The sequence below is a fragment of the Choloepus didactylus genome, chromosome 1, assembly GCF_015220235.1.
Source record: "Choloepus didactylus isolate mChoDid1 chromosome 1, mChoDid1.pri, whole genome shotgun sequence".
NCBI classification, from domain to species: Eukaryota; Metazoa; Chordata; class Mammalia; order Pilosa; family Megalonychidae; genus Choloepus; species Choloepus didactylus.
This window is the reverse complement of record NC_051307.1, coordinates 47,449,659-47,462,305: the sequence shown is the minus strand read 5'-3', so window position 1 is coordinate 47,462,305 and position 12,647 is coordinate 47,449,659. Positions and strand designations below refer to the sequence as shown.

The 12,647-nt window shown below is 33.8% G+C and overlaps 1 pseudogene; it reads left to right on the top strand.

Annotated features, from left to right (window-relative positions):
* The window catches only part of LOC119508559, a 166,497-nt pseudogene extending 154,266 nt beyond the window's left edge, over nucleotides 1-12,231 (top strand).
* The last annotated feature ends 416 nt before the right edge of the window (nucleotides 12,232-12,647 follow it).

Here is a 12,647-nt window from a genome sequence, read left to right as displayed (position 1 = left end):
TAAAATAAGTTTAGAACACAAAGTTGATTTTAATTATGATTTTTTTACTTGAAATCTACTTTAGTATGACTATGTGGCATATTTTTGTGCTAGGTTTATCCTACCTCATTTACTTTTCTTAATGATGATGTAATAGTATTTTCATTTTACAGATAAGGAGAGATAAGATGAGATAGATTTAACACATTATCTAAGGTAGTACATCCAGTAAATGCTGGAGTCAGCAATCTTCCAAACAATATAGCTTCCTTTCTTTTTAGATCATGCTTACTCATAATAAGGTTGATGAATCCAGTTAAATTATCTATTCACTTATTAAGATTTATAAATTACATAACAAAAACCCTCTGGAAACAAATAAATCTTCATATTTTCAATAACTTTGAATTTCATCTTTCAAATTGTGCTATCATTTTAGCCCCCATGTAAAATATACGTTATGGAAGTAGCCATGTGCAGACAACTTATGAAGGAAATGAAAACTGTTATTTTATAATTTACATTTTTCTGATTATTTCTTTGAAGAATGTCATTGGCACTGTATACTGTGGTGATTTTACATTTTTTTTTTTAAACTCAAAGATATGAAGTTGGGTAAATGTTTAAGAATATTGCACATTACTGGTGCTTTTGTTGTTTGTATATTGTCTTCTAAAATGGAATATTTCAAACTGTATTTTGGCTTCTCTTGGGAGTTATCCTCATCTTTAAGCCAAGTTCTATGTAAATTTCCTTTATGCCTAAATGTGAGAAACAGTAGTATCACAAAAGAACATTTCTTATCCAAACCATATCTGATATGGTTGACTACTAAAATGTAGGCAATGTATTAAAAATTAATTTAGATACTGTTGTTCAAATACATAGGCTATCTCTACATCCATTAAAAGTACTTACATCAGCTTGAAAGATGCTATTGATATTGAATTGTTCTGTTTAGCTTATTCATTTTTCTAAAATTATCAAGGGCTTGCTGTGTGACAGGAGTTGTGATAGCTTCTTGGAGTATTAAAATAAGTAATGCACGCTTCTATCCCCAATTAAGATCCTGCAATCTTGTAAGGGGTGGCAGAGAGATATAAGACAATATAATAGACATTTGCATTCTGGGAGCTCCAAGGCTAGAGAACCTGGTAATTCTAAGGAAAAGGTAAATGATGGCAAATTGCAAGTCTGGACTAGGAGAAAGAGGATGTGTCACCCAAGTTTTCCAGGCAGCAAGGATGGCATAGTTACAACTAATGCAATTTGATAAACCAAGGAGATTTCTAACCACAAATTGATGCTTAGTGTAACTCTAATAGTAAATGGTGTAGTTAAGTTATATATTTATAAAGCCCCATCACTGCCAGTTAGCAAGGATAATTTAAAAAGAAAGAAGATGAACAGGGAAGAGGAAGGAAAAATTGTAGCAATGATTTTTATAAAAAGTCATTAACATGAGCATATTCTAAACATTATTTTATTCCAATGTATATTATTTCCTTATAATTGACTGAAGCAAATATGTATACCTTCAATGTTTGGAAATATATCTTCATTAACTTTTATGCATTAAATCTGCATATTTAGCTGTGTAACATTTATTATACTTAAGATTTCAAAAGGGACTCCCTAATAAGGAGGTTAAAAATGTGATATAAACATTCTTGCTCTTTATTTAATAATATTCCCAGAAAGTTTTACTATTAGCCACAGTTTATTATTATTGTTATGGAAAATAATGTCATTTTTATGGATATCTTAAAGTGTTCAGATAGATGAAAATTTCACTAACATTTATTCTTTCTATATTTTACACATTTGTGCTTTTGATTTGGGGATACAAAATGAAAGTGTTTTGATTCTTAATTGTCCGGCGCCTTCTCGCTCGGTCCCACGCGTCCTGTCCTCGGCCGGCAAGGAGAACAGAGGGAAAGAGGGAGAGACACAGACAAACTGACACTTGAGGCACACAGCGGCAGTGAATGCAAGCCTTTTACTGGAGCCAGGAAGAAAACTTTCTCTGTTACATATTCCACACGAGGCCCTACACTCCGTGGGAGAACAACCTCTATGCGGCCGTTAGGCACGGCTCCCTGTGGGCTGTCTCCCCGAGGCTAGCCCGGGCAATTTCTTATATACTATGGTTACAACCAATATGCTGGCACTATGTAAGCGTGTATAATAGGCTAGCAGCAACCGCGGTCTCATGTGTCATATGCGGAAGTAGGGTACGGGCGCCATCTTGGCTCACTCGATGGGCGGGGGCTACTCTAGAGCAGGTCGCGGCGTGTCCAACAGGCCCTAACCCGGAAAGCGGCTCCCCACACTTAATGAAAGTGAATTATAAATAATAATGAGAAACCTATAAGATAGAAATGTTGGAATAGGAGAGTTCACAGATCATTAAAGCCTAGATAATTTTTCAAAATTGTATGCAAGATTAGTATGATAAAAATGTATGCAGAGACTCTAATTATACAAAAAATATATAATTTAGAAATTGTCTAAATCCAAACAAGATAAAGAGGGAAAGTAATTGGAGTATTATAATGACTTTTAGCTAATGTGTAAATTTTGAGAAAATAATGAACTGTATTAATTCCATTCTCATCTATAAATATTACAAATGACAGTTAAAGCAGAGAAGTTTCATTGTGTATTTATTGTATTACTTACTCTTAAGTACCATAAAAGCACAAAAATCTGACTTTTAAGATATCTAGGTTACAGATTAACTTTACAATGTAAAGAATGTACAAATACCTTGTAACAGATAACAAATAATAAGATAAAAATTAAATTCCCTTCTTACAGCATGCATTTTAGTATAAAATAATTTTGTTCAAACAGTTAAAAGCACAAAGATCTACAGGATTCTCTGAACTGTGTAAATGCTATTATCTGTTCATTATTGACAAAGACAAGTTTATTATACTTTAAATATAAAACAAAATGTTCTCAGTAATATAATTCATTAGTGTTGTATGTGAATATATTTCTATCAATTTTAATTTATATCTTATTTTCCAATTTGCATATAAAACTTGATATTAAAATATTTACTTCTTTAATAAATGTGTACTTCTTATTATGTATCAAATGTTGTTCTAAGGGCTTCACAAACCCTTAGGTGGGCAGCTTGAGGCCTGCCCTGTGGAATTTGGACCTCCCCATCCACAGAGTCATGGGAATTAATTCCTGTAAAAAAATCTTAGCATTTATATAATATATTTACATATCTATATCTGTATATCTATCCATATATCATCATCTATATCTATATCTAAATCATCTATCTCTGTCAGTTGTTTTCCTAGATAGAAACAGATTTTGGTACAAGAAGTGGTTATTGAGAAACAGAATCTTCAGGATGAGATTTCTGAAATTATTCTGGGCTTTTTTGAAAGTGGCTCTATAGTCTAATTAGATGAAGTCAGAATGGTACTGATAGTCCATAGTATGAGTTGGCAACAGAGATATGAAGAATATCACCCCTGAAAATGGTTACTCAAATGCTTATAAGATGCAAGACTCTGGGTGAGTGTTTTTGACACTTTTCCAGAGTTTTGTGGAGTTAAAAAGTGTAATGATGTTGGTTGATTGTTCCTAAAGATGCTAGATACAGAGTTAAAAGAAAGGGGTAAGCTCAAGGCTTCAAATTTCCAACTTAAGTGCTGCATGAATGGCATGAAAATTGCCTTGAAAGAAAATCTTATTTCATGTAGCAGCAGACTTCAGTTTTCTGAAAACAGACCCAGAGTTTCCTTGTGTGATGGTTGAGTTACAATGTAAATTGAATTCCAAACCTTTCAGGGTGTCTGCTGTTAAAATGAGGGCACTGATTGGAAAGGAATTGGGTCCTGAAAATAGGAATAGGGACATATAGGCTGATAATAATAATAATGGTGAAAATATTGAAACCCTAGATTATTCTGAATCTTTGCCAGATAAATGTGAAAGATATGTCCTGATGAACTCAGCCAACACACAAACAAGGTTTGGAATTCAATTTACATTATAATTCAGCCATCCAACCACCAAATATGTAAATATTATTAGAGTTTTCTAGGGAAACAGAACTGACAGGAGACTATGTGTGTGGGGAATGAGCAAGTCCAAATTCCACATGGAAGGCCAAAAGTTGGGAAATTTGATGAAGTTTTTTTCTTTTTTTTTTTATGAATTCACATGGAGAAACTGGCTGACTGAATTAGAGAGGGAAAGTCTCCCTTTCGTCTGCTGAAATTGTCACTTCTTTTTAGACCTTCAACTGAGGGCGGAGGCTTCTGTGATTGTTTAAGGCAGTTTCCTCAGTTGTTTATAGATATAATCAGCCATATATGCAATCATCATACTGATGATTTACATCCATGAAATATCATCACATTAACATTCAGGCCAGTGCTTGCTTGACCATACAACAGAACACCGTAACTGACCAAGTTGTCACGTGAATCCTCAATAGCAGTATACATTTTCTTTTAAGTAAATCTATTTCCTCAGTGGACTCCCTGCTTTCCTGCTGAGAAGGTAAATGTTACATCTGAGGACAAGAGGGGAGCAGAACCAAAGGTGCCACAGTGTGGAATGGAGGCCATACTCTAAAACCCTTGCTTTGTGATGCAAGTTTTTATTTGGTTTTGTAACCTGAAGGACTATAGTTACTCCTTATATGATTGGCCTTTGTATTATATAACCAAATTCCCTTAAATAAGCAATAGGGATATCTATATTTATATCTACCTATATCTATATGATTATCTATGTCTATGTCTCTAGCTATGTCTATATCTCTCTATTTTTATGTTTATGTCTATATCATTGTTATTTTTTCAACTTAGGAAATATAAAATGTGTCCTTTTTTTCCTGGTGGTATCTTAACTTTGATGAAAACAGTTTTTAGTTCTCTCCTTTTCCCTTTATGATAACTTAAATCTCACAAAGGTAAATCTTGAGTCTTTGGAAAACTTTCCAATGCAATAATGGATACTTTGTCGTCATTACTAAGATGTCATTCTCAATGAGCTTTCTCTCCATCAGTCAGAGCAGTTCATCTTTTTCTCTCTTTAATTCCTTCTCACTAATGACAACACAGTGGGCAAAGCTCTTTTTAGTAAGACATAGAAAATGGCTTAAGTGTCCCCAAGTTTGTCCTTAAACCTCCATAACCTTTCTTAAGAGAAATCCAGTGTAGATACTATCTGTCATTTTTATTTTGTTCAACAAGAGAAGAAGAGTTTTAAGTTTCTAATTTCAGGAAGGAAATAATCACTGAGCCTGCCATACAATTCCTTACTTTGAAAATGTGTCTGTCTATAGTGCTTTATTGATGGATATACCTAAAATCAAAACTTGCAAGGAAATTCTCCATTCATTTAGTTCAGTTAGAGATAACTGGACCAATACAGTACTGCATATTTGAGGTACTGATGCTACTTAATAGGTTTGCTAGAAGTCCCTGGGGGGGCATAGTATAAAATCCCTATTCTCAACTCAGCTTAAGTCTCACTTTTCAGAGAACAAAATTAGGAAAAAATGAGAGAAACATGCAATTACCAAATAATAAATGCATTAGATTGAGAGCATAAACTAGGTCATGGTCTATAATTAAATTGAATTTTAAAGTGACAGAATCACTGATTTTAGAAATTCTTTAAAATAGATAAGATCTATGAGATAGAAGAGCAATATTTCAAAGGGTGGAGAATTGAAAAGAAGAAGGGACCAAAGAATAGTTGAATCTTATTAATCAAACAACACTATTATCATGCTCCAAACACACCTACCTCTGACATCTCGAGTGTGCAATTTTCTCTTTAGTCCTCCTGAGATCAGTACACAAGATGATTTCAAATTCAGTTTGTTGCTATGTTCTGATGAATTGATTCGGCACCAGCCCAGTCCACACACATATGCATTTGCCTAAATTATCTTGAGTGAGTATTACTGGGGAAGACATGGACACACCTGGCAGCCATCTTCCACCCCTTGCCTACACCCCTATTTTCTATGTGTGTAACTGTTTCAATATGTTTTCACTCTGCAGCCAGTGGAAATATTAAATCTAACGGAGTGGCCTGACCATACCTTAAACCCAGAAACTGGGAACAAGTAGCCCCAGCTACTTACCAGGGTTAGAACTCTCAGTGGTAGGCCTCCCTGTCCCTGGGGTGGGTAAACACCCAGCCCTGGGGCAGGACAGATGTCTCTTCCCTCCAATGTGAAGCAGCAACCAGGGAGCTGCCATCCACACACCCTGACCCTAGCAGTTATCCTCCCCAGGAGACCAACCACAATGGATCTTTTTCCCTGCTTGTTTGGATGCTTTGTGTTGTATGAGTAATAGAGTGGTGATTTACTGAAAGTCTTTGCTGTACCTGAGCTTGTGTTCTCACAACACACAATACAGCAACTCACTCTGCAGGTGCTTGGAACTTTGAATTTACTAGGCACTCGATAACAAAACTCGTATTATGAACCAAGGTAAGGCTAGCCTGAAAATACATTCACTTACACTCCTCTCATCATGCAAACAGACAAAGACATACACTCACATATATACCCCTGAGAAAAATGTACACAATAGGCCCCCATGTATTCCTTTTCCTATTTTCACACTTTGAAATACTTTGCCTGATGGGAAATTTAAAGCAAAATGTAAATTAACTTGTCACAGTTCTATGAAATCCTGGTGCTCTTATCTAACACATCACACACAGTATTTCACTCTACTTGGTTTATAAATACTTTATTGCCTTAATTACAGAATTTTTAAATATGGTGAGGCTGGTTAAATATTAAACATGAACCACAAATACATTATATCTATAAAACATAAAAGATGGTCAAATATCTTTAAAAAGCTTCAGTAAATAACAGAAAGCAGTATTTTTAGAAAATCAAAAGTGTGATTCAAAAAATCCTAACAAATTAATAATATAAGAAGATGTTTTTTCCTTATCTGGTTAGCTCAAACTTATGCCTAAAAATTTAGAATTCATGATCATCTCCTGGAAAAGGCACTTGGGTTCCCCAGGAGGCAGACTAATTTGAGCAACAGCAGCTTTGGAAAGACAGTCACTGCATTTGTCTTTGACCCCTGAGCTAGGAACTGAATTCTGCCTGTGGCTGTATTAGGGCACTTATGGAGGATGGAATAAGAGAGGGAAATGCTGTGTATTTCAGAATTTAGTTTGTTCTTATTTGACAAACTTCCTCTCCTTCCCAACTATGAAGTGAAATTATTCTCTGAAACTGTAAATTCTATATGAATAAATCACTTTTACTTATATGTTAAAGTCATATGAATTGTGTATATATTCATATTAGCTCTGCCTCAAATGATCTGCTATTTTACAAGGTTGGAAAATCACCTGCTTAAAATTAGAGAAGTGTGGGAGGAATGGGATATGAATTTTTAAAGCAGATTGAGTTACATTGATATCATAATTTGACAGACTTAGTTTAATCACTAAAGAAAATTATTTTTTCTTTAGAAAACTTCATAGGACAATGCTTATCATTTATTTTCCTTGTTAAATGATTGCAGAAACTCTAAAAATAGGTTCATATTCTCCCATTAGTGCTAAATATGTTTTATTTTTGAGACAAATTGAGATATTATCCTCATGCCAGCTTTCATTTGATTTTTGCCTTTCTCCAGAATATTTGTATGAATGTAACTTAAATTAAAATAAAAGAAAGAAACATAGAAATTGTAGCATGATTTCAAAGCTTCATGTGGTTTCAAACATTTGGGATTGCAAAAGTTATCTATTAAGAATTGACCTTCCTGTCTAAATTACTTTATTTAACAAATTAAAGTATATTTAAAAAAATAAATACGAATTTAAATTTCATTAGAATTTTCAAGTCAGTATCACACAAAAATAACAAAAATGGCCTAATTTAAAGTGAAAAAAGAAAAAAAAATAATGCTAGGAAAAGAAGAATATCTAGTAAGAAAATTAATTAAACACAAAGCAACAATATCAAGTGTTTTAAAAAAATGTTCTCTGTAATACTGAAAAGTACACAACAAGAAAATATATAAATGTATTCCAAGTTTTAGAATCATCTATTTGAAACTGAAGAACTCTAACAATCAATGAAAATTAAGTGAAAATATTACAGAATGAAATCTTTTTCCAAACATTCTGAAAATATAAAATATACTCACATTTGGCTTTTATATGATACGGTCATAGATTTTTGGTTAGGGGAACATAATTAGACCTATTGTACCATGTCCTTCTGCTCTAAACTGGTACTTCTCAAAAATTAATGTGTATTTGAATGTAATTTGAGAAATTTGTTAAAATGAAAATTATGATTCGGTAAGGTCTGAATTGGAAAGTAAGAGTCTTCATGATTAATAACTTTCCATGTGACAACTATGGAATTTTTCATTGACTACTCAATAAAAGTACACACAGTAATGACCGATAAATATATAAATGCATAAGAAAAAGTACAATCTCAAAACAAGGTAAACATTTTCATTACCAAAAAAGAACAAAATTCAAAACTGTGAATAAGGGAAAAAGATATAGGTCTGTTGGGCTCTACATTTTAATAAAGACAGTGGAAATATAGAAAAGAATACGCAGATTATAAGATTGAGAGAATTTAATGTGAGAGGAAAAGTAGCCTGTTCCAGAGTTTAAAGCCAGCAGCTGATATGAGGCTCCTGTACTTATAAAAGCAGTTTGAAAAATAAAGGCTGCTCATGCTAGGCCTGATGTTATGGCTTTATAGGAAGTTGTGAGCCTCTGCATGGTGGAAGACAAATAAGCAGCTTTGCAAGTGGAAGCTGAGCCAGTTCTCCCACTGGGTGCATGGATGAATTTCTAGCACAAATATCACTGCAAAGCAGGAGCAAGAGCCTAGCTTGAGACTGACGCTCAGGCCAACACAAAACTGCAAAACTATGAAAAATGCAGGGAGATAGATTAGAAGATTATAGCTAAAAGAACAAACAAAAATGAAAAACTATCTCACACTCACTCAAAAAGTGACTGCAAAACCAAATTCCCAGCACATAAAGAAATCTAATCTCTAATGCTAAAAAGGTAGGCTTCCCCGTGAAATCAGAATATGATTTTAGCCCAAATTATGTTATTACTCCAACTTTTAAATTTGAAATAGTCAAGCACTTGAAATAAAAAATACATACCACCATATAAAATTATCTAGTTTCAATAATTGTTAATTTTATCACATTTATAAGCATGTGTATATAGATGTAATACATATACATATCTACCTGCAGAGACATATATTAACATTTACATCTGTTAATGTATGTATATACACACACATGTATTTGTTGAAGTATTTGAGAAAATTGCAGATAAAAACCCTTTATTCCTAAACACTTTAGCATGCCTATTCTAAGCACAAGGAATTTCTCCTATGTAAACAGAATAATTATATGAAACCAAAGGAATAACAAGTTCCCAAATATTCAATATCTTACCCACATTTAAATTCCCTAAATTGTTCTCAAAATGGGTTTTTTTAATCTGTTTTGTTAATCAAATACTCAATCAGGCCTCCCAAGTTCCTCAGATAGTATCTTTTTAATTCCTTTTTATCTAGAACCACTATTCCCTCCACATCTCTTTTTATTACAACATTGATTCTTCTGCAAAACCAGACATTCTCTCTTGTAAAATGTTCTATCCTCTGGATTTCCTGTAGACTGAAATTTATTTCTAAAGACTTTATGTGATTCAGGCAAAATATTTTTGTGATAATATTAAATTATGCTGTATACTTCATACTGAATCACATCAAAGGACACAAAAGTGAGTTTTCCCAGAATTATTGAATCTGTTTGGCATACAATTTACAAGTAATCTATTGAATGATAATGTGGCAATATTGGAATATCCTATATTCCATCCTATTATATCTAATATTTTTAGCATCCTTTGGATGTATAATAGGCTGGAATACACGCCAATGAAAAATGAGAAATGAATTTGCAGTTAACTCTAGCCCAGGTTCTTCATTCATTTTTAGAGATTCTTCTTTAAATTCTTTCTTCATGAACAGGGATGAGAAAAAATTCTCCTAAAGCCCTCTAATTCCAATTTTCCCAGTAAAAAATTGTTATAATATTCCATGTAAAGATAAAATTGTAACCACTTACTTTACATGTCACAGTGGACTCATGGATTTTATGTATTCGATGTTTGCAATCAATTTAAATCACTCATTTTAATTTTCAAATTGTCCTCTCTTTCCTTTTTGACACAAGATATCCCAAATACAACTTGTATCTTTCCATTCCCAAACCTAGAATCATCCAGTTTTCCACAGGAGCCTTGAAATTTTTAGTTGGTTATGATATTTTAAAAAAATCAAGTTGCAGGCTTTAAATATCCTCATTTCCACTAGGGTATCAGACTCTTACGGTGAGCACAGGAAGGTAAAATATTTTAAAAAGCAATTGATATTAAACTTTTTGCATTTAAGGTTAAAAATAGTGAACTGTTTTCTTAAGTATTCGACCATATATTTGTGTCTCTTGTCTCTTAAATAGAAAATTCTTATTTTCTAGCACTAGCATTTTACTCTTTTTTGGTGCCAATATTATCCAAAGTACCTTAAAAAGGTGCAGAATAGAAGAATAGTCAAACCATGATATAGATGGAAACCTTGACAATGTCTACATCTATCTATTTATGGGAAAGAAAATGCAAATACATATATAGATGCATACATGCAAAGTATTAGCAAATAATGAGTGAATATCAACTAAATCTGGGGTGACCTGTTACTTGGGCTCTCTACGTAAGGCATGGCTACATAATGTGGGGTACAATGCAAAATTAAAATGTGGGGTCCCTCATTAAAACATTACTAACAATTTCAAGATGGCTACAGAAAAACATTTAACCAAAGGTGGAACACTTGGAACACTTCTGAGTATGGGTCCCTGTGTGAGTGGACAGGTCACAGTTCCATAAAGCTGATTCTGGACCTATGGGGTAGTGGTTGCTCCATTTATCTGCTCTTCCTGTATTCTTTCAAGTTCTCTTTAAACTTTGCTTGCCATCCTCTAATTTCTCCAATCCTTTCTTATAGGTAATAATTCTTTATATTAAACTTTCCCTATTCAAATTGCCATACAGGTTATTTTTTTACTGATTGGACCCAAATTGATACATATTGTATCAATCACAAGTTGATGAAAAAAATATATAAAATCGTATATATGAAATCAAGCACATTTCAGAGATAGCATTACACAATAGTGTGAAAAAAGTTTGTTAAAATATTAGTCATTGTGCTTACAAAATTGTCTATTAACCTGGAAAAAACTAATTAATTCATCTATATACAAAAATAAATTACAGATAATTATACGTGAGAAGTATAACTGTAAAAGTTTTGGAAGAAAGCTTAGGAGAAAATATTTATGAGTTTAGATAAGAGACTTTTCCAACAAAATGCAAAAATATCAAACCATAAAGGAAAACACTGATGATTTTACCTTACATTAAATATTGTATTCAGTAAATACACTATTTGCCATCTTTCCTTTCCACGCACCACCAAAGATCCTGGTGTTGACAAGGGCTGCTGCCCCGCCCGCTGTCACCGGTTTTGTAAGAACAAGCCCTATTCCAAATTTTGCTTCTGCCGTGTTGTCCCTGACTCCAAGATCTGCATTTTCCACCTGGGTCGGAAAAATGCAAAAGTGGACGAGTTCCCACTCTTTGGCCACCTGGTGTTGGATGAATATGAGCAACTGTCTGAGGAAGCCCTGGAGGCTGCCCATATTTGTGCCACCAGCTACGTAGTGAAAAGTTGTAGCAAAGATGGTTTCACACTCAAATGAGGCTCCCTCCCTTCCATGTCACTGGTATCAACAAGAGGTCCTGTGCCAGAGCCAAAAGGCTCCAGATAGATGTGCAAGGTGCCTTTGGAATGCCCCAGGGTATGGTGGCCAGGTCCCCATGGGCCAAGTCATTCTGTCCATCCGCACCAAGCTTCAGAATATGGAGAATGTGGTCAAGATACTGCACAGACCAAGTTCGGGTTCCCTGGCCACCGGAAAATCCTTATCTCCAAGAAGTGGGGCTTTACCACGTTTAATGCTGACGCATTCCGAAGATACGGTGGCCGAAAAGCGCCTCCTCCCAGATAGATATGGTGTCAAATGCATCCCTAATTGTGGCCCATTGGACACGTGCCAGCACTGCCCTTGGCTGATGAGTCTACCAATAAACTAAGTCCTTGCAGTCTTTTTTTTTTTGTTTTTTAAAGACACTATTTGTATAGCAAACAAAATAAATAAATATAAGGTAGAAATGTTTGGAAAGCATATAATGATATAATGGAATATGGATATAAATCCATTAAAAAAAAACTCCTATAAATTAAAAGAACAAAAAGAAAATAACATTAATAATAAGCAAAGTTTATGAGCAAATTGATGAAAAAAGAATCCTGAATGCTTAAACATATGAAAAGACATTCAACCTCAGTATTAATCAGGGAAATGGAAGTTGAAGAACAATAATATACAGTTTTGTAACCATTAACTGGTAACAATTAAAAAGTTTATAAAATTGCCTGTGGTGAGGATGTGTAGAATTAGGAAATCACATTACTTGTGTGAATGTAAATAGGTTCAACCACTTTGAAA